Genomic DNA, 26,158 nt, shown 5'->3' with positions numbered 1-26,158 from the left:
AGGGACACAAACACTGAGACCACAGCAAGGACCATGAGCCAAGGTTAGAACAGAACTGAATGGAATGGATCAAAGAAATGATTGTGAGAAAGCGTGGTCCTCAACAGAAGTTATTTCAGAATCACCAAGGATTCCTTCCAAATACCCACACTTACATTTGGCCTCCTCCTTCTGCACCTTTATGTGGTGTTGCTACACAATATATTAGACTATTGGAAGAGGAAAAGAGGGAATTGAATCATATTCTCCAGGGCACCCAGATGGCCCCAAAGCCATATATGCCTTTTTCTCCCCTGCCTACTCTCTCCATGTAAAGCGAGGATAAGAATCATAGAAGCAAACAAGGGTCTTCTTCTTAGCTGCTCTCTGGTCCAGACCCCATGGGTCCTGCTTGATCTCCTGGAGAGGTTGAATCCTTGAGATCTGAATGACATTGTGCCTGTGGTTTGATGTACAGGAAATGTTCTGCAGAAAACACTGGGTATGGCAGTTTCAGCATGAGTGGGGTGGACATCAGCAGTGGTGATAATTCACGCATAGGCCGTTGATGGGAGTGGCTTCTCCTTTATTGTGAGCATACATGGTGCTTTTGGCATTAGATGGTGTTATGCACTAAATTGTGTTCCCTACAAATTCATATGTTGAAGTCTTAAATCCCATACCTTATTTGTGACATGATTTGAAACGAGGGTTATTGCAGATGTAGTCAGTTAAGATGAGGTCATGCTTGGGTAAGGTGGGTCTGTGGTCTAATCCTTATAAAAGGGGAACATTTGGAGACAGACACATAGGCATAGATCTACAAGCCAAGGACCACCAAAGATGGCCAGCAAATCACCAGAAGCTGAGAGGGTCCTGGAACAGATTCTTCCTTAGAGCCCCCAGCAGGAATTAATCCTGCCAACACCTTGATATCAAGCTTCTAACCTCCACAGTTCTGAGAAAATAAGTTTCTGTTGCTTCAGCCACCAGTTTGCAGTTTTTTGTTACAGCATCTCGAGCAAACTAATATAGATGGCAAGGGAGACATTTATATAATCAGCCAACTGGAACCAGAGGGGAATGGCAGATGCTCCATGGAAACCAAGGGGATTGCTTCAAATGTGCCATAGGGCTTCCAGTGGGATGGAAGAGACTGTGGATTTTATAGCATGAATGTAGACACAGCCAGCAAGAAGTATTAATGACAATTTTGAATCCTAGTTTTACCAACTGGTTTATAAAATCTTGACTTGAAGACATTTATGTTCATCTATTCTGTAATCATCCTAGGTTTCTCCCCAACCTCTCCTTCCTCTGCTGCATTTAATCAGTTTCCGAAACTCATAAAATCTGTCATGCTAACAGCCCTGTTATCTGACCCTTCTCCACTCTTACTACTCCTACCTTTTGGAGAATGTCACTCTTTCTTGCCTTGACCAGTGAAGTTATCTCTTGTTCTCTCTGAAGTCAACCTTCCACATTCTCTTATTTGCCCTTCCAAATGCAATTGCTAATGGATGTTGAGAGCTTGCTAAAGTATACAGAAAAGTCCAAAATCCTTAGCCTGTATACGAGACCGCTGGGATCTCTTTTCTCTCTGGAGTATGTAACAGTTAAGAACACAAGTTGTCTGAGATGAACATGCGTGTCTACACTTCCTAGCTTTGTAACCCTGAGCTCTTTATGTAACCATGTGCATTGCTCCCATCGTTATAAAATCAAATAGCGACAGTGTCTCTCTAGGTTTGATGGGCAAAGTGAGTGAGTTTGTAATTTTACTATTAAAGAGTGTAACTTGAAAGACAACTACTTAATAGATGTAGTTTATAATCATCTCATGTTTAAAATATTTTTGCTCCCTTTTCTTTTTTTTTTTTTGAGACGGAGTCTTGCTCTGTCGCCCAGGCTGGAGTGCAGTGGCCGGATCTCAGCTCACTGCAAGCTCTGCCTCGCGGGTTTACGCCATTCTCCTGCCTCAGCCTCCCAAGTAGCTGGGACTACAGGCGCCCACCACCATGCCCGGCTAATGTTTTGTATTTTTTAGTAGAGATGGGGTTTCACCGTGTTAGCCAGGACGGTCTCGATCTCCTGACCTCGTGATCCGCCCGTCTCGGCCTCCCAAAGTGCTGGGATTACAGGCTTGAGCCACCGCGCCCAGCCTTTGCTCCCTTTTCTTCTAGCCATTCCAAAATGCTTATATTCCCAGAATGAGCCAAGCTGTATGGTTTCTCAGACTTTTAGTGTGTGCTTCCTGGCCCTTATTTGCCTTGAAAATGTTGACTGCTATTTAGAAATTGTCTCAATGATATCTTTTTAATGAATGTTTTCCTGAGCCCTATAGGTGGAACTGACCACACCCTGGCTGTGCCCCAGTATGTTTGTTTCTACAGACTTCTTTCTTGGCACCGAGAATTTACCACCAGAAGGGTTGGCTTATGTTAATCTCCCTTAGGGACCAAGTCTTTGAATTTGACCCGCTTTAGAAGATTCTCATCACATACTTATTTTTAATCAATACAATTTTAAATCTATATTTTATGACCATTAATGATAAAATTAACATATCTTGTCCTCCACAGTGATTAGCTCCAAACAGCTTGCTGAGTGGATAAATGAAAGAAAAGTGTATCTGGGAAAATATTCTTATAAAGTTTGCTGTGTTCACACATAAAGTAACAGAACCAGAATAAACAGCTCAAGCTTTCCAATAGTCAGGCCAATGCCTCTGGCCCTAAGTCACACACAGGCCAATATGAAAACACACAGGAACACACTGGTTATAGAGAAACATAAAATTTAGCTACTTAGAAGTATCTCACTTTTGCACCTACATTCTCCTCATTACATGGAATTCATCATCTTATCATCCGCATTACTCTTTAGACTGTGAGAAAAATACACTACATTGAGTCAACATTGAATTTTGTAAGTTTTTGCTTATATTCCAAGAGTCTCATGTATCTTTTTCCAAAAAGTCATAGAAAGAAGCTAGACTTCAGGGATTATTGGCTTGTTGAAGAAGCCATTTTATCAGAATGGCCTTTTCTTCAAGGGGGAAACAAGCCGTCATCAGCCAATGCTAGTGTGCAGGTATCCCTGCCCACTCCAGGAGTACCTAAGAGGCAGATAGCAAATTCGTGACCAAGTACAGTTCAGGTATTCAGGTATCAGACACAGATATTTGTATCATTCAGACTGGATTATATCTTCCTGTAGCATTATTGTAGTCCATTCTCATGCTGCTAATAAAGACATATCCAAGACTGAGTAATTTATAAAGGAAAGAGGTTTAATTGACTCACAGTTTCACATCGCTGAGGAGGCCTCACAATCATGGCTGAAGATGAATAAGGAGCAAAGTCCTGTCTTACATGGTGGCAGGCAAGAGAGTTTGTGCAGGGAAACTCCCATTTATAAAACCATCAGGTCTCATGAGACTTATTCATGACCACGGTAGCAGTATGGGGTAAACTGCCTCCCTGATTCAATTGTCTGCACCTGGCCTGCCCTTGACTTGTGAGGATTATTACAATTCAAGGTGAGATGTAGGTGGGAACACAGCCAAACCATATCAATTACATATTAGCATATACTTCTAATTTGTAGCAGTAAACATAATTGTAAATATTTGTAAACTTCATTTAAGGCCAACCTGGGGCCTGCAGACCACATACGACCCAGGATGGCTTTGAATGCAGCCCGGCACAAATCTGTAAACTTTCTTAAAACATTACGATATTTTTGACAGTTTTTTTTAAGCTCATCGGCTGTCATTAGTGTTAGTGTATTTTATGTGTGGCCCAAGACAATTTTTCATCTTCTGATATGGCCCAGGGAAGCCAAAAGATTGAACACCCCAGAGTTAAAGTGATAATCTCTCTGCCTGCTAAAATTCCAATTCCTAAGACAGACATGAGCTTAGATATGCTACGTACTATGTGTATAAATACATAAAAATGATATAAGTGGCTTAACATAGAACTTTGCCTCTGGACTGCATCAGGGACAGTGGGGGTGGAGGAGGCAGTGAAGCTTCTGGCAATTTTTGTTTACTCATCACAGTTAATTCAACCAAAATTCAATCCTCAAACGTTCATTGTGTATGGAACTCCTTTCTATATGCTAAGTAAACTCAGGACACAATGTTGGGTAGGCATCAATTCCAAAACAATGTTCTAGATCTTGGGATTTTCCTTTTATTCATTCTGGTTCATGGCCTATGCAAATATTATTTTAAAAGGCATACCTCAGCAACTTAATGAGAGATTAAGTAAGTTTCAAGGCATTACAAACAAAAAACCATCCAAAAGCACTGAAAGAAATGGTGCAGAATCTATGTTTAATTTCTACATGCTGATTATTATTCAAATAAATTTAAAGAGATACCACATCCAAAGTGTTCAGTATAGTGCCTGACCTGTATCGGCACTTAAGAATTGTTATTTTCTTCCTCTTGCAGGAAAGTATCTTAAAGATCTCCTTCCCATTTCTATTCCTTTTCTTCTTCTCATCAGTATGAGGCTTGGCTTTTCAGGAGAGTAGCTAAAAGTGTTGTTGAAGTGAGAGCCTTTATTCTAAGGTCAAGAGCAAATACCCACTTTTTGGCAAAACGTTAAGCCTAGTTTCCAGGGATACATTTAAAAGCCAGACAGAGAGAGTGTAGCCTGCAGTTTATCTGTATTGAAAAATGATAGGTTCTCATTCAAATGCAATGTGATTAACATCTTCTTCCCACCAATGGATACAGATTTGATGACCTTGAAACTCTGTCTGCTAAGACAATTGTTGGAACTCAGGGACAAATCTTTCTGCTTCAAAAGCATTACCTGCTACTCTCCATGAGCATACCTCAATTTGTGAAGTATTACCTATTTGAAGACAGAATGAGACAAATTCTTCTCTTTGATATTTTTCTTACACTCGTCAGATACTTACACACATACACACACACACACATATATACACACATATATATACACACACATATATATATATAATTTTAAAATAAATATATAAAGACAAAAGAACATGAGCATTTGTTAAACCCTTTATCTGGCTAACAACCTCAGAAATCAAAGCCTACACCGCTGAAAGACATAATGTAATTTAAAAATCATTTAGGAATTTAAGATGCATTTACAACAACTATAAGGCCAGTGGAGCTAAAAGGATTACATTTTTTATGCATTTGTGTGATGTCTGTCTGAAAATAGATAAGAATGGCCATCCCCCATCTCATTTTCCCTGTAGTAGAGAAATTCCAAGCACGAACATTCAGAAAACAGTGTCGTTTTCTCCTTGGTGCTGCTTTGTGACACTTTTTTTAATAGTCCCAGCCAAGTACTTCTCTTGATGTAACCAACTGAATACTACAACTCTCAGAGGGAAACAATAAACAGAAAAAGACACATCTGTGTGTGCCGAGAGGTACTGGAGATTTCATACTACATCCTGGATAAATTTTTAAGAATGGGTACAAAGGATGGCAGAAAAACTTAAAAAAAAATGTAGTAGGAGATTTAAAACACACGACGGCTGAGTATAGCACAATTGCTGTGGCTGAGAGCTGAGTCACTGTGGATCAAGCCCATGTGATCTGGAATATGGGAAGAAAAGAACCGAGAACTAAACAAGACGAGAGGACAGGGATTGATGATCCCCGGCAGGGATCAAAAATCTCAATCAAAAACTGTTTGGCATTTCTGTGCAAGATATCAACTATCCATCTGTTCATTTCTCCACTCATTCATCCATTTGACAAACGTACATGAGGCAATTGCTATCTTCCAGGCACAGTGTTAGGCTGTGGGAAAGAACTTAATGAGTAACACAAAAGTATTCTGCTGTCATGTGGTTTTAGTTCTAATAGGAGAAGAAATATCATAAACAAGCAAACAAGTGAAGAAATAGAATATTGTCAGATAGCTTTAAAGTAAATAAAACAAGGTAAAGTGTTCAGGGAGACTCTGGAAACTCCCTTTAGATCACGCAATCAGGGTCAACCTGTGTGGGATAGTAGAGCCCTGAATGTTGAGAAGGAGAATGAGCCACAGGAAGGTAAATGAAAGGGGAAATGTTCCTAGGTACAGAAAAACGGGCACAGAGGTGCTGGGTGGGGACTGTGCTAGCATTTAGTGACACTGAGCATCACTCGGATGATGAAGAAATAGGATACATGAAGAGAAAGGGTTTATAAAGACCTGCGTATGTAAAGAAGAGACTCCAAAATGCTTACCAGATCCATACTCAAACTGACTCTGTTGGTGTTTTAATAAAAGAAAAATCTTGTATGTATTTTTTAGTTTGCATGAGTTACGAGATGATCACCTACAAAGGCAAACAATACTAGACTTATACTTTGCCTCAACATTAACTGCTAAAAAGCTTATCCCGCACAGTTCTAGAATTTTGGAGTAGGAAATTTGAGGTCTAAGAATTATAGTTAGTCAAATTGTTTTACATTATCATCAGATATATAAGTGCTTTGAAAAAACATCAACCTAGGATCTATTTGGAAGATAACGTTACCTGGTACGATGATCACTAATTGACAAAAGAAATAAATTCCATTTCTGAGTATTGGGAAGTATTAGGTATTATATAAAAAAATATATAATTGGTTAAACGGAAGGTTATCAACAGGCCTAACTCCTAGAATTTTTCCTTGAGTGAATTAAAGATCATCTCAGCAAAACATATCCTATTGTACTGGCCACAGTAAAATCTCTGCCAAACAAATTCTGTTCACGATTGTATTAGAAGTTTAAAAGTAAGCGGTTTCAGCACAATTTTTTTCTTGTTCTATGAACATTATTGTAACAACGCCATAGAAATTTATCAGGAACGGTCTTTCTTTTAGACAATATATGCATTAAATTATGATCTCTGATGCAAAAATATCACAAGAGTGTGTTCTAGTTACTATGACTATGTGACAAACCACTTAAAATGTAGTGGCTTAAAGCAAAATCAACATTTATTTATTTTTCTCAAAAATCTGCCACTGGGGAGGGTCTACATGATGACACCACTTCTCTGCTTCTGCTGGAGGAAGCGGAGCTGGCTCCAGGCTGGGCACTGCAGTGGTTTTAAGGCTTGCAGACTCACAGAACTGGTGTTCCTACCGGGAACACCTTGGGCTCCTCAGCTTCTCCACCTCTGTGTGGCGCCCCCCATCCAGCAGCAGCAGAATGAACACTCATTATGTGAGACTTCCGGGCTCCCTTTGTGCATAGCCCAAGGGAGACATTATGGTTTGAATGCTGGTATCCTTCCAAATTCATATATGGAAACCCTACCCCACCAATGTTATGGTATTAGGTGAGGCCTTTGAGAGCTAATTAGGATGAGATGAGGTTATGAGGATACAGCCCTCATGGAAAGGATTAGTGGCCTTAGAAGAGTCACAACAGAGCTCGTTACCTCTTTAGCTCCCTCCCTACCATGTGGAAACACAGCCAGAAGGCGGCCAACTGCAAGTCAGGAAGAGAGCTCTCATCAGAACCCGACCATGCTGGCTCTGGTCTCAGACTTCTAGCTTCCAGACTGTGAAGAATAAACGTTGGCTGTTTCTAAGCCACCAAGTTAGGATAATTTATTATAGCAACCCCAACGGACCAAGATGTCAGAGAGGGAGCAGGAGGAAACCTGTGTGACCTACTCTTGGAGGAAGTCAGGCAGGATCCTTTGCACCCTCTTTCACAGAATGCTCCAGAGCGTCAGGAAACGTTCTGGGAAGGGTGTGAAATTCTATCTGATCAGAGCCCTGTCAAAGGCCTTACAGAAGAATTTTAGTATCTTTGGTGCTTGGAGAAAAATGTGAAAAGTAAAATACCCAAAGGCAGTGCTGACAGGGATTTCTTTTGTCATTTTACTTTTTTCAATTTTCTTAACCATCGTTCTTTTTCCAACAAAAAAAAGAATGAAAATTAAAAATGAGACAGCTATGTAAGCCTTTCCCTAATGCCTGCTGATAATGATTCCCCTACACCCCTCCCCAGTCTTTCTCTTCATGTATCCTATTTCTTTATCATCCAAATCCATATATTTCTTAATAATAATATACAATCTACAGGCAGTTTGACATAAGCTGATATCAAGCCATGAGGAGGTAAAACACGTAACGGAAAGATGCATGTTCCCATCTGTCATTCACCAGGTGCATGAACTTGGGAAGTCTATTTAACTCCTGTGAGACTCCTTATTCATAAGAGGAAACTCAAACTGCCTAACTCACTGAAATATTTTGAGGATTAATCAGATAATTTATATACAATTGCTAGAGAATGCATACATACGAAAAGCAGGTACCCAATAAATATTGCCTGGATTTAAAGATTTACCATGCTTCACATAGGCCAAAATGACTTCTGTATTTTTCTAGGTGATGGATCACTAATGTAGACTCAGCAGAGGAACAAAATTGAAATTACCACAATTATCTGTTCTTTGCATTCATAGAAAACACACAACATTAAACATCAAGGCACAACACTAAAAATATGGCAACATTTTAGCCATTATAACTCTGCACTGGAATTTCCTGTTTTAGAGCAAAATAGTATATTTCCATTTGCCTGGATAACGTTCATCTCCTAATTACCAATTTCAAAAGGTGATAATTAATATGTAGCTTGCAACAAGCTTGACGCGAGAAAAAGCACCAATCAATTAGTCAACATGGTGCTCCAGGTACTAAATGCCAGGAGCCATGCTACGTAGGGTGTGCAAAGCCCCTTGTATTCCAGCAGAACCAGACTCATTCTCACTAATGACAAGGGAGCCCATTGTGAGTTAGCAAATTTCACAAATTAGCAAGTAAGAAAAAAACATAATTAAAAGAATTAGGGACACTGAATCATGGTATGTGCAGTGTTCATTTATTTTGACAAGTATAATTTAATTTTACTTATTTATGGTAATATTTCATAGTATACTAATGAATGCACTCTTGTCTCTTTTGTAAATGTAATGAAATATTAGTAATATGAGACCTCAGTGCTGTTCTCTGTTATTTAATTGCTCCTGACAGGTGAGGTAGGACCACCACAGTTGGGTTTGCACTGGAATGGTAATTGCACTGGTGGCATAGTGGTGTGAAAGTGAGTGCGTATTCACTGAGGGACTAACATGAAGGTGTGCAAAGTTCATTGCTAAGTGAATACACAAAATTTAAAGAGACATATTAGGTGAAATGTTTATAGTAGTCTTCTGGTACACTCTAAAGCTACTTCTTCTTTGGGAAATTGGAACCACCATTTTTTAAAAAGGCATTTTTATATGCTGAGAAGCACTACTTCTTCAAGAGTCTTATTTCTATCAAAGAATCCCTCTTTCTCCAAGACAAGCAGGCTGAAAAACTTAGAAATAGTCTTTTCTGTTTCATTTTCTCCCCTATACATTCACTGACAATTCCTCATCATTCTTTTTCTTTTTCTTTCTTTCTTTCTTTCATTTTTTTTTAAGACAAGGTCTCACTCTGTCACCCAGGCTAGAGTGTAGTGGTGTGATCATGACTCACTGAAGTCTCGACCTCCTGGGCTCAGGTAATCCTTCCATCTTAGCCTCCAGAGTAGCTGGGACTACAGGCATATGCCACCCCGTTTAATGTTTTTGCATTTTTCGTAGAAAAGGGGTTTTACCATGTTGCCCAGACTGGTCTCAAACTCCTGGACTCAAAAGATCTGCTCACTTTGGCCTCCAAAATTGCTGGGATTATAGGACTGAGCCACTGCACCTGCGCCCCGCCCCCCCCCCCCCACCTTTTTTTGTTTGTTTTTAGCTTTATTGGTGTATCACTGAGAAATTGAAATTTTATTTAACATATACAATGTGTTGTTTTGATCTATGTATACATTTTGAAATATCCCCCAAACCCAGCTAATTAACACATCTATTGCCTCGCCTAGTAACCAGTGGATAGGACTGTATGTTAGTAGGACAGACACTTTCTATGGTATCTGAAAATCACATATCCACTCTCTCCCCATGTTAACTTTCGGGCCATGACTTGTTTCTGGATCACTCATATCTCTCTACATGCTTGCTCCAAGTCTACCTTCCTAGATTTCTTCTTATTTGCTTTAAATTTTATTATTGACCAGTATTATATAGTTACATCTTGCTACTGTTATTCCCACTGCATGTAGACTTGGTTTTTAACTGCTGTGGAATGTTTCTGACTTACCTTCATCCCAGCCCTGACATTCCTCTTGAGCTCCGGGCACTGGTGGGTGGTTAACTAGCCCACTCCTCCTGAGTGTCTTATTAGTGCCTCAAACTGAAATTGACTCACACTGAAATCATGATGTCATCTCTAAACAGTGTCTTTTTTCCTGTATTCCTTGGTTTAACAACCAGCATCATTTCCATGCAAGGTAGCCAAAGCAGACTCCAACTCTCCTTACTCCAGCGACCTGCTCAGCCCCATTTACATGCTTCTTCCATAACTTGAGAGCCTATCATCACTGTTTAGCCCAGTCTTTCAGTGCCTCTTTTCTTTTTCTTTAGAGTCCTCTCAGCTTGTTTGATTCTTTCCTCCCATTGAGTCCATGCTTTCACACAGCCATTGAGGGGCACTAGCTCAGTCTCAAGGTTCCTCTCGAAGCTTCTCAGTTGAAATCTTCAACAGCTCCTCAAGTCCTTGAGTAAAAGCCCAAGTTTTTGCTGCAGAATGGGAAGTCCTTCATGATCTTCTAAATTCTGTTTTCCTCCTACTTCAATTCCCACTGTTCATCCAACAGGTCCTTACACTGCTCAAATGCCACCTTCCCTGAATTCAACAAGTCCTCCTCCCAATTCTCATGATGCTGTCCTATAATCTTCTACTACTTGTCTTTCTCTCCCAGTGGATTGTGTGTTTCAAGAGCAAGAATCTTGCCTTATGGATCATTTTAGACCTGGTATTTTTTTCCTGTGTCTAGCACATAGCAGACACTCAGTATTGGTTGTGTGAGTAAGCAAATAAATTGATTATATTTTTTCATACTTTCCTGATGTAACACCAAGCTAAAATAAATTGCTGTCTTTTATCACATATGATCTAATTTTTAATCTCACGTTTGGACAATATATTTGGCTCTGTGTCGAGCCTCCTGGCATCTTCAACCAGGCAGCATGTGGCAAAACAGAGACAAAATAATACAACAGAAGAGCAAGAAGTAAAATCCCAGCCAGGGCCCGAGTCGCCTCCTCATTCACTGCCTCCTGGATTCACTATCCCACCATTTAACACTTGAACTTTCAGCTGCTGAGCTTTGGAACGAGGGTGCTTAATTAGTCAACAAGACATGACAATATTCTGTTACAGTGAGATTACATACACCTATGGGTGTTAGGAGACACGTAGTAAAACCCAGCAACTTCAGAGACCTGAAAAGAGTGTTATCTTCCAGCAGCACATGGGAGAACGCTCCAAGAGATAAAACACACAAGACGAATGGTGTCTCTAATTGAAAAGCAATGGAAGAATGGAGCCCATAGAATTCCAAATACATTTTCCCTCCCAGTGTCCCTAGATGAGTATGGTGAGCTGGATTAACAAAGAGTTGTGAATATCTTTAAATAGAGAAAATAATGTACATCTCTAAAGGGACTGACTCCGGGGACCATAAAAATCTGTGCAGACATCACATCACTGTATTATAATTTCTGTTCCATTTATAATTCATTATTTATTCCACAGTATTAATGCAAGATGCATATGTCTTTATTTGTTAAAGGAGGAGAAGGATGTTTAGGAACCGCTGGGAATTCCTTTCCACATAATGATGCTTCTAATTATGGTAGGACTCAGAGTAGAACAGAAAATCGACGCTCCACAGATTCAGGAACAGGTTCCCATGGCCTTAGGAGTGCAGAGCTGATCTCTGTCTAACCCAGTTGACCCAGATTGGTTCTGTCTTTCTTACACTTTGCCACCTCCACATCAGTGACTTCTTCTGGGGGATCTATGTGGGCGCCTCTCTTTTGGCTGACTATGCCAGTTTGACCATAATAGCACAAAGCACGCTCTACAAGGCATTCTCCTGCCCCAGTCCTGGGGCAAGCAGAGCAAAGCACCTTTGAATGTTAGTTTCCTTCCCAGCACTGATTGAATAAACATTAAGGTCAGCTGCGTCCAGGCTCTGGAGAGAGAATAGAGAAGACGTTCCAGTGAGAGAGCTGACAATAACCCTGTCAGCAAATAGGCGTATGACATAAGCATCAATGCAAAGAAAGCCTAATCCAATAAGGCCTATGAATATTGAGAGTCAGATGATCAGCGCAGTTCTGAGAAAGCGATGTCAAAGCAATGATACAATAAAGTAGCTACGGAAAAAGCTATGTGACACCAGCCCACCGCACATTTCTCCACCCTCCACACCCAGCACCTTATACTTCCTCTCCTTCTCTTCCGGGGTCTCCACTTTGCCAGGACAAGTCCAAGGCCCTAACAGACCTCAGCCTCAATCTCTCTCTCACTCTCCCTCTCTCTACTCTCAGGAGACTCTCTGTGAAAAACACTAACACGATGATCACAAATAAATTTGTATGGCCCAGCCAGGCGCTGTGGCTCATGCCTGTAATCCCAGCATTTTGGGAGGCCGAGGCGGGCAGATCACCTGAGATCGAGAGTTCAAGACCAGCCTCACCAACATGGAGAAACCTAGTCTCTACCAAAAATACAAAATTAGCCAGGCATGGTGGCTCATGCTTTAATCCCAGAAACGGGAGGCTGAGGCAGGAGAATCTCTTGAACCCAGGTGGCGGAGGTTGCGGTGAGCCAAGATTGCACCGTTGCACTCCAGCCTGGGCAACAAAAGCGAAACTTCATTTCAAAAAAATAAATAAATAAATACATAATTGATATGGCCAAAGCCTTGGCATTCCGAAGGGGCAATTTAAAATTTTTAAATCTCTTCTCTCTTTACAGAGTTTGACTTGCAAAAATAAGTCTGACTAAGGAGATCAAGAAAATCCACCTTTAAAATGTAGAATTCATCAAGTCACTTTGTTCTCAGATGAGAATCGGCTCCCTTCTGCTGCGGGCAACACCCTCTGCGGCTCATTCTTGGGAGGAACAGGCTAGAAAGGAACATAATTTCAGGGGCAAATAAGAACATATCAATTTACTATCCGTCTAAGTATCTTCTATTATTCTGTATGTCTCTAGGCAAGGACTCAGCCAGGCACAAAGACTGTCATCTTTGTCCTTAAAAGATGCCTCTACTTCTCCTGTAGGAAGGGGAAAGAGACAGGCAGCCAAGGGGTCAGGTTCAATATTGTCTTTAATAATATGGCTCCATGAGCAAATTCTTACCTACTGGTGTCTCCCACAGTGAGGTTGCTGCGTTCCACAGGTGGTGAAGGCTGGGATGACTCCCCTTCCTCCTGATGAATGAACTTTTGCAGGGAATCAGAAAAGGCTTCTTTCAGACGCTCATTCCTAGTTTATAATAGGGAAATCCATTTGCCTCAGAGCTCAGGGAGGTGGAGGTAGAGAGGTGGTTCATTGCAAATCTAAACAACTTTCGCACTCTGTAAACAAGCAGGGACTGGTTACTTGGCCATTTGAGATGTCCTTGGGAATGGACTTTAATTTAGGCAGTCAAGATAACCCCCAGCCTCCCTGATGACTGTTGAGAAGTCTACTATCAGACTAATTTGTTTTTCTTTATTGGGAGTCTGTTTCTTCTCAGCGCGCGCGTGTGCGCGCGCGTATGTGTGTGTGTGTGTTTAATCATGTCTTGTATTGGGTAGCATGCAGTTTCACTGCAATGAGTTTAGGTATGTACTCAATGGGACTTATTTTTCTTAGGACTTACTGAAATTCCTGATTCTCCAGACTGCATTCTTTCATAAGTTGTGGGAAAAATATTTATTATTTCTATGAATATTGCCTCTCTTCCACTTTTGTCTGTTTTCTTTCTTTGGTCCTCTAATTAGAGGTAGGTTTCTAACAGGTAACCTATGAGGTTTCTAACAGGTAAACAGAAATAAAATCTCTGTATCTCTTTTTGTTCGATGTGGGATAAATGATTCTAATCTATTCTACTACCCATTAATTCTTTTGTTCATGGGCATCATATGTGCTGTTCCTCATTTGAATTATCCCAGTTTCAATGATCACATTTTTAACATGTTCCATTTAATTTTTTCTAAAATCTATCTTGTATTTTTGAAGCATCCTCTGTCTTTTCTGATAACTATATTTCCTTTTTTAAATGTCTTTAAGCATTTTAAGCATATTGCTCCACATGAATTTGGGGCGTGGGGATGCTGGAGAGTTCATTTTTCAGGAGTGGTTTGCGTGTATTTCCACCAGGTGCACTGGGGTTCACAGCCTTGGTAATCTCAGTTCCAACCCTGATCCTTTATGAGTTAGGTCCATGGTTACAAACATTCAGGGAAGTTCCCACAGTCTGTATTTTACTCAGACCTCACTGACATCCACGTAGACACAGCCTGGAATTCATTCCAGCCCCCTGAGCTAGCAAGTAGATTTTTTTCTTGCATACTTTTCAGTGAGGGTGTGACCCAGCCAGGGCCAGGCTTAGTTGGGTGGAGCAGAAGATACGAGTAAGTTTTGATTTCTGACCCAAGGATTCAAGGACCCAAATTCTGTCTCCTGTGGTGAGTACCCCCAATCCCCTGATGCACAAATTAGAAAAGCATCCCTGTCCTCTGCATTCCTGTGTCCTCCCAGTATCTCTCAACACTTTGTTCTTCACTCTGGCGGCTGCAGAGTCCCTCTCCTGAACTCAGCCAAGCATTCAAATAATGCTTGTAGTCGTGCACACAGAATTTCCAGGAGGTGTCAGAGGCAGCACCTTCAGGATAGCTGCTACCACACTGTCGAAGTTGAAATAAAAGGAAATTGTTATAATTATTTTCTGTAGGGATCTCTGCAAAATTTCTAGTGATACAAACACATTAATAGCATGTAATTCTCAAACTAAATAAAACAACCACTTTCTCAATGGATTATAATATTTTCCTTTATGTGTAATTATACTTTTATAAAACATTCACTCTGACATGGAAAAAGCAACTTTCCATTTATACGAAAACCAACATAGGATGGTTATTTTATTTCATGATTTAATGGATTAATCTAATTGATTTCATTTGATTCTGGCATGTTGCCTTGAGGTAGGTTTCACTTTGATTTGCTTTCTAAGGGAAAAAAAACTGAAAGTCAAAACAAAATGAAAAGGGAAGTTTTTATTTTCAAAATGAAATGAAAAGTCAAATAAAAATGAGCAATTCTTTCAAAATTCTAATGTTTGCATATGGCAAAGGTAAGGTCTGAACCGAGGTCTGTCTAAATTCAAAGTCAGTTCTTCTTTCACCAGTGAGATTTCTGTTGACGTCCTTCAGGAATCCCCTGACACTCCAGGAATCCTGCCCCAGACCTCGTCAGGCACCATCACTAGAGAAGAGAATGGATACACTTTCCAAAAAGCCTTCCAGGCAATCCTTTTACCACTAAGGTTTGATCAACATTGCATGCTATCATGCTGCTTTTATATGTATGACTTAAATCAGCTCTTTTTACTAGAGATTTTGTGTGAGGGTAGTCAAATCCCCTGGAGAACATCAACTATGACTACAACGCATTATTTTGTTCAAGATGCAGAAAACAAATATAAGAGCCATAGTATGTGGAAGACACGGGAGGTCAGAGTGAGGCTGGTCTATCGATGGATGGAGGTTGATGGGGCACCAAGGAATTCATGGGGGGAGGAGGCTTCTTTTTGATTCATCTCTGCCAAGATTTTGTTTCCATGCTTGCCATTTTCTCTTGCCTTTGAATTTTTACCTAATCTGGTAGTCTGGAGTACTTCAGATGTGAGCCAAGAAAGGATGGTGGGGGTAAGTGACCAGAGAATGAGACAGAGGTGATACATGTTTGAGGAAAAAGGACGGAGGAAAGAGAGAGACCAGAGGAGGGAGGCAGGGTATCCACAAGATGACTCTAGTCCAGAGAATCACAGGGTGAATCACTACTATGAAAAATTACTTGCTCTGTCTGAATCTTCATCTCCTCACTTATGGAATGGGGAGAAAAACCACTGCCTTGAATAAGAAAATGAATGGAACGTGCTTTGAGGAGAATGGGGCAATGATGCTGATTGTGTCCTTGTAGCAAATGGGAGCACAGCGTGGTAGTGATGACGGCAAGCATGCCGTTTCCCCTAGCTCAGACCAGCCAGGGGAAAGAGAGGCCGCAGGAGGTTTTACCACAGGCCTTGCGATATTAGTCACACAGAGACTCCCCAGAACCATCTCCATGTTCAGCACTGCCCACCCGCCTCATTCTACCCTGAGCCTGCACTAAGCTACACATGAGAAAAGGTCAGACATTCCAAGTTCAAGGCAAGTGAGAGGACTTGTGATAAGCCCCTTATTTGCACTCACAAGACCAAACTGCCTAGAGCATGGGGCATATCACCTACAGCATACAGCGCACAGCACTACAAGAGGCCTTGAAAATGCACCTTGCCAAGCCTGGGAGAGGAAAGGCATTCCTAGTGGAGGGACATGTGCAGAGTTGAAAAGGCCTGAAGGCAGCCTCTTCGGGATGGGCCATGAGTGTTGAAGACAGGGGAGTAGCGACTAAGAGTCTGCACAGGTGCAACCCCCACAGGTTCACTAAGAGTCTGCACAGGTTGACAGCACATTTGCAAAGCCTCGAGTGCTGTGCTGAGAAGCCTACTCTATATGTGCTGGAAAATAAGAGCTTTATATATGAAAAACAAGTCTAGGAGTAGAGTGGAAGATAGACTGAAGAGTAAGGGGGGACCTGGATATAAGAAACCCATTAGGTGCATTAGAAATCACATTGACAAGAATTTAAGAGTACCTAAACTTGGGCAGTGGCAGCACATGAGAGGAAAGGGGGATTCCAGAAATGTTTCAGCAGCAGAAGAAGCAGATTCAGATTCAGTAAACAAATTAAGAGAATTTAGGGTCTGTGTTTGTGTGTGTGTGTTTGTGTGTTGTGTGTGTGTTTGTGTGTGTGTATGTAGGGACTGGATTGCTAGTTTGGGCTAATTATGAGAATGCCATAGATTACCCACAGGTAATTTGGAGAAGAAGCAGGTTGTGAAGGACAGGTTAGAAGTAGAGTAAGCCAGGCCACTTACTTTATTTGGATGTTTGGAGGTTGTGGTGCCTGCAGAATGGGACAGAGCTGACCAGCAGGTTTTGAAACTGTCCAGGATTCAACAGAGAGGGATGAGCTGCCTATCAATGTTTTACAAACACCAGTAGACAATTGGAAATTCAAGTCTTAGGTGTTGCGATGGTTCAGTTGATGTGACTGGGCTTAGATACCTGGTAAAACTTGCCTACTGAGCATACCTGTGAAGGTCCTTCTGGAAGAGTCTGGCATTTGATTCAGTACGCTGAGCAAAGAAGATCACCCTCACCAATGTGGGTGGACACCAGGCAATCTGTTAAGGGCTTGAATAGAACAAAAAGGCAGAGGATGGGTGAATTTCCTTTCTGCTTGACCTGAGACGCCCGTCTTCATCTGTCCTTGCACGTCAGTGGTCCTGGTTCTCAGGCCTCTGGGCTTGGACTGGAACAACACCAGCAGCTTTGCTGGGCCTCTAGCTCTCAGGTGGCAGATTGTGGGACTTCTCTGTATCCACCATTATTTTAGCCAATCCCTCATCATAAGTCTCTTTCTATTTCTATATATGCTATTGGTCCTGGTTCTCTGGAAAACTCTAATACAGGTGTCAATGAGATATCTGGGAAAAGGGAGAGCCTTAGGGGAAGTAAGGCAATTGGAGGAATTGTGAAACATGGCCAGTCTTAAGAAGCGGACTACCAGCGAGCATGATCAGAAAGCTACTCTAAGAAGAAATGCCCACAGCGGAAAGAGGAAAGGCAGAAGACATAGAGGGGATAAGTGTCTGGGTGTGTTGTGCTCACCCTTCTAACCACTACTCAGCCCTGGGAATGGAGAAGGGATGGGGAAGAGCTTGGCATATTCCAGCTCTGACCTAATGCCTAGGCCAGTCCTGTGTTATGAGGCCCAACCTGATGCAAACCAGAGAAAGGGCCACAAATCAGCAAGACTGAGCGCTTTTCCTACAGAGACAATTCTGCTGGGACCCTGCGAAATGGGTTGTGCGTGTGTGCACTGGGAGATGCACAGTGTGCACGTGTGTGTACACACATGTTTGTTTAGTTTGTGAAATTGAATCCCTGATTTCAAACCTTGTTTTATCATGGAATTGAACAGATATCTGCTCAGAGATAAACAGGCCCTGCCTGGATGTTTGATGGTTTTGTCTCTACCTGTTTATCACCTCTGTTTCAAGGAACGGTATGTGCCAGTTGAAAAGTCAGATCTTTCTTCACAGATCTTTGTTTGTTTGTTTGTTTGTTTGTTTTTTCCAGCCACCAGGTTAGTTTACACTCTTGGAGAGGGTAGATACATTTTGTTATCTGAAAAAGAGAGATAATGATCAGCTCGCAGTCTCCAAAATAGTTTAAACAGTAGGCCATAGCTGCAACAGAATTTTATTTAAGTACTAAAAATCATCAGGCTTTTTCAATGAACATCTTGTTTTAATGGGCTATTAACTAAGATCATGGCCCTTTTTTTTTTTTAAGGAGTGGTCTTGCTCCTGCTCCTTGGGCATGCGTGCAGTGGCTGATCTCAATCACTGCCATCCTTTTCAGGGTTCATGTTCCTCTGCACCTCAGCCTCCCAAGTGGCTGGGACTACAGAGGCCGCCATCCCTAAATGGCCCTAGTTTTTTGTATTTTTTAAGTAGGATGGGGTTTCCAGTGTTCACAGGATGATCTCGATCTTCCAATACTCATGTGATCCACCGTCTGACCTCCCAAAGTGCTGGGATTACAGGCTTCTTGAGCCACAGCGCCCGGCCACTTGGTATTACCTTTTAGAAGAATAGATTTTTCAAAAGTCACGAGATTGTGTATCTCTCTTGGGGCGTGAAACAAATCTGTGCCTGCGAATCTTTCATCTGAATAATCAAAATGATGTAATAAAAATGACTGGCCTTTCCAGCCCTAGGGCCAGAAAGCTGAGCACCTGGGTTGATGGAATAATCAAATAATCAGAGAACAAGGCCATCCACAGAGCTCCTGAGGAAGCGAGACCAGTGCACGGTGAAAGATGATGTCAGGGATGATGTCAGGAGACAGAGGCAGAGGGAATCGCAGCCCCCAGCACCAAGTGCAAGGCAGGACCAGAGATCATGTGTGTGACAAGGAGGCAAGCACGGTGGGTGGTGGAGGCATAGGGAAGTGGATGCAGAGAGAAGACCAGGCTTGGAGGAGCAGGTGTCTGATGGGGGAACACCTCGGGGGGCAGTTTCTTGGAGGGGGAGAACCACTTCACACTGTTTGTTCCATTTAGAGCATCTCAGGGCATGGAGTCATTTTTCAAGAGAAGTAGCTGAGACAAGGATCTCTGACTTGCACCTTCTTTGTACGTCTGCACATATTGTTAACGACCTTAGCTTCCCTATTCATAACATAGGCCACTTCTTCAACGGGGCACAAGGGTACAAAGGGATGGGTCGCTGGGAATCAGCCACTGTAGTTTGGATAGTTTGAGCCACAACAGGCACCAGAGGAACCTGGGCCAGGCTGGTTTCACTGCAGCCTCCTTTAGTTTTGGAGACAGCAGACACAGGTGGGAGAGGGAAACAGCCCATTCAGTCCTCTCCATGAAGGCACAGCAGCATCTGTGAAGAGGGCAGGGGACAGGACCTCAAGCAAGGCCCCAACACAGTACTGGCAGTAACATGATTTCCAGGGTGGTAGAAGACAGGGCATGGGCTCATGCTTGCTGCAGATCCATGCGAATGGGACCAACGGGCAGAATGGAATAAGCACTGAACCACCTAAAATAACAACCACTGCAGTAACGCCAAACAGAACTGGGTTGTTCGGAAAATGACAGAAGCCCATGTCACCACCCTTAATTGTTTGTTACATGCTGCTGCAGGAAATAAAATCATTTTGGTAGAGGGAAATATTGTGTGTTCCAGCTTTCAGCCACAGATGTAGTTTGGGTGAGAAAATAGAGATTAGGTCAATAAAGGGGCCTCTGGTCTTCATGCCTTGTGTCCAGGGCTGGCCGTGTGCCTGATATTCTTAGAATGAATGCTATGTATGACCTTCTTCCTTTGGTAAATGAAATTGCTCGGCTCACACACTTTTTAATGCGATTTTTATAGAATCTTTCAGAGCAAGGGAGAAAGAGAAAGAGCGAGTGAGTCTGTGGCTGCCTTTCTTGAAAAATCACTGTGGGCCACAGCGGAACTCTGAAAGTGACAGTGTGAAGTCATTCTTGTGCTCGCCGTTTTGGATGGCAGATGGGAAGCAGGTGCGTTTCTGCAGGATGAGCTGAAGAAGAGGGGCTTAATTAAAGAACACGCTCACGGCATCCAAAAGATCTTGAATTGCCACCGTGTGGGCCTGCCTTTCCCCTTCCCCAGAATCTTTTTAACTCTTTTCATGGTGGGTCATTGTCCTCCCTGCAGCCCAAAGCAATGAGGCTGGGGCTATTATTTTCCTTGTGGACAAATGGCTCGCAGAGCTGGCTGCCGGGCCAATGCAGCCTTCTGTGGCCACTGTGCAATTGAAATGGCTCTCAGGGAAGGGGCCTCAGCTGCTGCCTGTCTGTAATTGTTGCTGGGACCCGGCCTTCTGGTCAGCTCTGGTCCCTGCCGCTGTTGTCTACACCGACTGTTTTTCCTCCCGGCTTCCAGAGACGAGGCTTCCTTTTGTTCCTCACAGTATTGCTCTTTCACGTCCCCTGCAAATGCGGGAGTTGGCCTCTTCTGCTGTGCGAAGTCTCTGGGGGCCTCTGTCGCTCTGCTCACTACTGTCCGACGGTGAACTTCTTGCCATTCCTCTCCAGCCTGCCTGTGCGGGTGGCCTCATGAGCTCTGATTCAAAAGATGACAAGGAGGCACTGGAAGGAGCCCTGGAGGCCCTGGGGCCTGCTGTCTGGTTGTAGGGACAGGAACATTTGAGGTCAGGAGGGGAGAGACTTTGCAGGATAAATCTGTGACACATCCAGGCAGACGCCAAATAATGCTGATTCCCAGTGCCTGAAATGGAGGAAGGTTTTCACAGTTTCCAGGAGAGGGGCCTGGTGGTGAGGAAGACTGGGCCCTCCGCAGTCCTGACTGGGAATCCAAGGGACTGGGAGCCACCCCGAGGGAGAAAGTGCTGCAGTCAGACCTGCTGCTGGAGCCTGGGTCTGGGCCACATTGCATCCAAGAACAGGACGACTCCTGCCTGGCTGGCCTCTAGACCAAGTGAAATAGAAATAGGAGAAGCGCCCCTGCATCCCGTGAGCAGTGTTTCTGGAGGGCGCTGGTAGGGAGGGAGGTGGAGGTGCCAGCTCACACTTCCCTCCAGGACCTGAACATCACAGAAGCCCCTACCGATGGAGCTTCCATATTTCACTGCCTAATTTTGGATTATTTATGACAGCAAAACAAAAATTATTTATGAAGCAACTGTTTACAACTGAGACCCAGGGAAGTGACATAATCTAAGATTGTGTAACTAATTAGTGGCAGAGCTAAGACCCTGTTATATCATCTTATTTTAAATCAATTGCAAAGCTTCGTAAACACTTCAAATAAGCACATATCTGGCATTTTATGACCTTTTTATGCTTAATTCAAAAGAATGTACTTGCTTTAAATAAATATTAAGCACATGAAATACATTGATATATACACAAAAGACTGTGTATAATTCTTACGTATTAAGCTCCTATTGTGTGCTATGTGTTTTTTTTTATTTTCCTGCATAAACAGCATTCTCTACTACAACCCAGCAAGGTAGGCATTATCGCCCCTGTTCTGCAGCTAAAGAAGCCCTCACTAACAAGGATGAAATAGCAGAAAAGCTGGGAAAAGATCACCCACAAAGCAAATAAAGAAATGGGAAGGAACACCCAGATCTGCCTGGCTTCAAAGCCAGTGGTGGTAACTTCCCTAGTGTGAACGAGCTCATCCAGGGTTAGGGTTTATTTACGAACAAAAGAGAAATCCCTCCGAATCATTCCTATAGATTTTTCTTTCTCAATCTAAGGAGTGACAGGAAAAACTGTAAAGAATGGGAAATGGACAAGCAGAATTGGCAAGTGTTCTTGAGTCAAGACCCCTCATGAAAAGGGTAAACCATTCTTTCTGCCCAAATGTGATTCCTGTAGCCGGGTCTCAATCAGCACATTTTCCACAGAAACGATGAGGAGGGGAGGGGCTCTTCCTGGGGTAGCTGTACACAGCCGTGGTGGCCAGCCTAATTCAAGGTGCACAGCATGGACACGCACACTGTCACCCTGGCGACTCCCAAGCTATTAGTTCAACCGTCCATTGAGTTTGACATCATAGATGGGGGTTGCAGGGTGCGCAAGGGAATAATCTGATTTGCAGAGAGGAAAAATTGTTTGTTGTGTGTATACTTCCTGTCTTTATTTTCACTATTCTTTTTCACTCAGCACTTCAAATTTCCACATATAAACAGAGTCTGTGGAAAGCGTTTATTATCTAACACTGTACTCTCTGAAATTCCCTCTATTATTCTATGGGGCCATGTTGATCAGGACCACCCCTGAATGTAAATGATGCCGTCAGAGGCCTTGCAGTCCTGGGGCCAGGGCTGCATTTTATATGTGCACATAAACACACAGGACGTCCTGCCTACAAACCATTTTGTCCCCAGGACTAAATATTTAAGTGTCCCCATGGTAATGATTACAGATAAGACTTTTACATTGTTGTGATTACAAAAGGGAGTATACATTTGCATCTGTTAATAATCACCAGTCTCATAAACAGCAATAACAACTTTGAATTTTTCTTACTTATCCATTTAACCTGCACTGAATGTCCGTTGTGTGCTTGTACTCACTGGATTTTTTACCATATTATTCTACCCTTACACATACATGTGTGATGTGTGATGTGTGATGTTCATTCTCCTTTGAGGATTTTGGCACTAAAAGCTTTCCTCTATTGGGAAAAATGTGAAAATATGCCTTTCCATCCAGAGTCAACCCATTTGGAAATAGGAGCAAAGCTTCCACAGACTCCATTTTTTCTTTCTATCAAATATCCTTTGTGAGATAAAGCTCCAAGGATGGAAATTAGCCACTTCTGTCCTGAGAATCTTCCCAACCCTATTCTTTCAAAGGGATTGTCCATAAGGCTCTGGGACCACCACAATGCGGACACGCACGGCTGGCTGACGGCCTTGCTTCAATAGAAAGCCTTTTAAAACATGCTCCCATGCTCCTGAAAAGGACTCTCTTCTTGGGGGCTTGGGCCCGGGGAAAGGCAGCCAGGGCTCCGGAACTGCTCCGCGCAGCTCAGGAACTGTTCTCCTCCAGATCTGAGAAGACTCCAAAGCACTAAAAATGAGGGGAATTTAAAAATCATGTTTGTTCAAGGGATGGGGGAAAGGAAAGGAACAGAAGATGGAGGCAGGGGAAGAAATTTATAGCAAAAAGGTTACCTCGGCTATTTTTCCACTCTGAGGGTCATCCTAGAAACGTCCCTCCTCCAGACGTGGGGGTGGTGCCAGTTGCCAATAATCCTCTCTTCCCGGAAAAAAAAAAAAAAAAAAAAAAAAAAAGCGGTTAGCAAATGTCAAGATAAAAAAGAAAATCAGCTGAACAAGGGAACAGCTAGGATGGGCTGCTCGATGGGCGCCAGCGACGGGAGCCCCAGGTGCAATCAACAGCTCTTTAAGACTGCAGGGCATCATTTCTCTGCTTTGAAAAACCCAGCCATCTCTTGGAGAGTCAGATCGATTAGAGGCCACCTTTTGTGAAAGTGATGCTATCATTGTGGTTGTAATTTATGCAAAGACATTCTGTGGCACACGATGATTAAATTATAGTATAGAAGGCAGGATTTCTATAGCGTGTTCCCCCCTCTGGATTTTGCACTTTTATCTACATTCGAATCAGGTCTGTGAAAATTTGGTGCACATGCTTTTCAATCTGTGTGACAGAACATTTCCACATGTTTCTGTGTATTTTTGAAGTGGAGAGAACGGTACCGCCACTTGGAGATCCAACTGAGCCTACGAGGCAAAGGCAATGCGATTCTTTTATAAAAAGAAAGAAAAGCAGACAGAAAGGGTTATTTCCTGAGACCTTTTAGGGGTGAAGCTGTGCAGGTAAAATAAAATCACAAAATAAATAAATAAAATAAATTGAAAAAATGAAAGCATTGTGGCTTAGCTCCCTGAACGTTAGAGACATCACCATACAGGGTTACATGTGCAGAAAGGAGACCCAAGGTTAAGATTTGCTTCTTACCTAGACAGCACCTCAGCATCCTGCCTTGTGGCCATGACTAGAAAGGAGCTTCCCCTGTCTCCACGTCAGCCACCATTTTAGTGTGGTCTCTGGATACGGTAAGATGGAGGCAGACACAGAGAAAGCCCGAGGGGCTCCCTCTGCACACTCAGCTGTGCCCCGCAGCCCCAGCGCCTCTCCCTAGGGGATGCGTTATTCACCATCCCCCCTTCAGCTGAGTCAGGAGCTGCTGAGACAGGACAGCGCCGAGGCGAAAACGCAGACGATGACAAAGCCTGTGCTTTACCGACGGTCCCCGGGGTATGGCAGGGAAAGGCAGCCCCCCTCCAAGGCATTGCAATGTGGGCTTTTAATGGGCTATGTGCTATCTGGAAATATTTAAGATGCAGCCACTATCCGTGTGGGGTTGATTCCTTCCTGGGCTAGCTGCCTTTTCCTCTCTCTCTCCAAATATATAGCCCTCATGACAAATCTGACCAGGGATCACAGGATGCTGCCGGCAGCTGGGGTTGGGGGGCTCTTGCAGGGACGGACGGGAGCCCGTGTGGCAGGGTGGCTTCTCCCTCCACCCCCTTCAGCCCGTCCAGCACCCTCCGTGCCTGCCCGCTGGATCCTTAACAAAGAAGAAACCTGCCTCCTTCAGCGCCTGAAGTCGGGGGAGGTGGAGGTTGAGCTGGGAAGAAATGGGGAGCGGGGTCCGGGCTCTTTCAGACCTTCCTGGAAGACCCAGGGAAAGAAGAGCCCTAGAGAGATTCGTGGGCACAGCAGGGCCCTGGGCTGCGCCTCCTGTCCATCATGTCAGGAGGAGGAGAAGGAGAGCACCAGGCGCGCGCACGTGTGTGTGTGTGTGTGTGTGTGTGTGTGTGTGGTTTGTGTGTGTGTGTTTAAAGAATGTTAATTCATACTGAGATCCTAGGGAATATTTCCCTAACTAGAACAGGCTTGGGAATAAATAACGTGCTTACATAGCTGGCTCTCCCCTCCCCTTCCTTTCTCCCACTCACTAACACACACACACGTGTGCGCACACAGACACACCCACACACGTGCACACACGTTGCTAGTTACTAAAGCTAGCCTTTGGGGCAAGGAAAAGCTGACCCTGAGAAATGCAATTTTCAATTCCCGCTGAAGCGCACGCAAGGAGGCTGTGCCCGGCACTCCAGGAGGACCACACACCTTAGGTGGGCCACAGACAGGCACATCCCATACGTGGACTCGGGCGAGGTGCCCTAATGCGGCAGCTGAGGAGCACTAGAGGGACCCAGGTGGAGCCATTTCCACCGGCCTGGAGTGTGCACTGCAGGTCTCCAGCCTTGGTGAGGATCACGGGTGTGCTGAGGTTTCCCATCCACCCGCGCCTCTGTCTACACACACAGAGTGCCTGGGAGCTGAGAAGCGTGTTTATTCTCCTCCTTTCCTCCCTCATAAATGACTGCTACCAGCACTTGGAGGAGAAGCTCAAGCTGGGCCTGAGTGAATAGAAGCCGAGCGGGCAGGCAGGGCTCACTGGCAAAGTCCAAGCCACCACCGCGTGTGTAAGTGATTTCCATGCTCTCATTCCTTAACCCTTTTTGAGATAATCCTTCTCTTCCCGAGTGCACTTAGGGAAGGCAGGTACAATCATCTGCTTTCCTGTCTCTTTCCTTGATCTGGCTCTATCAGAGAAAGAAAGAACTCTTAGGACACATCCAAGAGAAAAGATACCTGATCAAATTATTTCGGTGAAAGAAATCCAGTTATAAGATATAAATACATGCATTCAAATTCTATTATAAACATGAACGTGTCTGTGTGGGTGTGCATCTGTAGAAAATACAAGACGAACACATATCAACACGGAAGCAGTAATAC

At 43.3% G+C, this 26,158-nt stretch overlaps 1 long non-coding RNA gene across 3 annotated transcripts in view; it reads right to left on the bottom strand.

Annotated features, from left to right (window-relative positions):
* Window positions 1-3,706: 3,706 nt before the first annotated feature.
* LOC101013144 overlaps window positions 3,707-26,158 on the bottom strand; it is a 70,112-nt gene continuing 47,660 nt past the window's right edge. Inside the window, exons 3-9 of one of the 3 annotated variants that reach the window (XR_001893828.3) lie at window positions 23,494-23,578; window positions 18,277-18,426; window positions 17,329-17,430; window positions 13,283-13,500; window positions 12,945-13,047; window positions 10,169-12,107; window positions 3,707-4,850 (exon numbers count right to left, since the gene is read on the bottom strand). This is a non-coding gene — a long non-coding RNA (uncharacterized LOC101013144). Of the gene's footprint in view, window positions 4,851-10,168; window positions 12,108-12,944; window positions 13,048-13,282; window positions 13,501-17,328; window positions 17,431-18,276; window positions 18,427-23,493; window positions 23,579-26,158 lie in introns of those variants that run through there. The other 2 variants (XR_001893826.3, XR_636027.4) reach the window with 2 other exon arrangements.

The sequence above is a fragment of the Papio anubis genome, chromosome 14 (assembly GCF_008728515.1).
Source record: "Papio anubis isolate 15944 chromosome 14, Panubis1.0, whole genome shotgun sequence".
Taxonomy (NCBI): domain Eukaryota; kingdom Metazoa; phylum Chordata; class Mammalia; order Primates; family Cercopithecidae; genus Papio; species Papio anubis.
The sequence above is the reverse complement of the archived record's forward strand: the minus strand, read 5'-3'. Positions and strand labels throughout refer to the sequence as shown.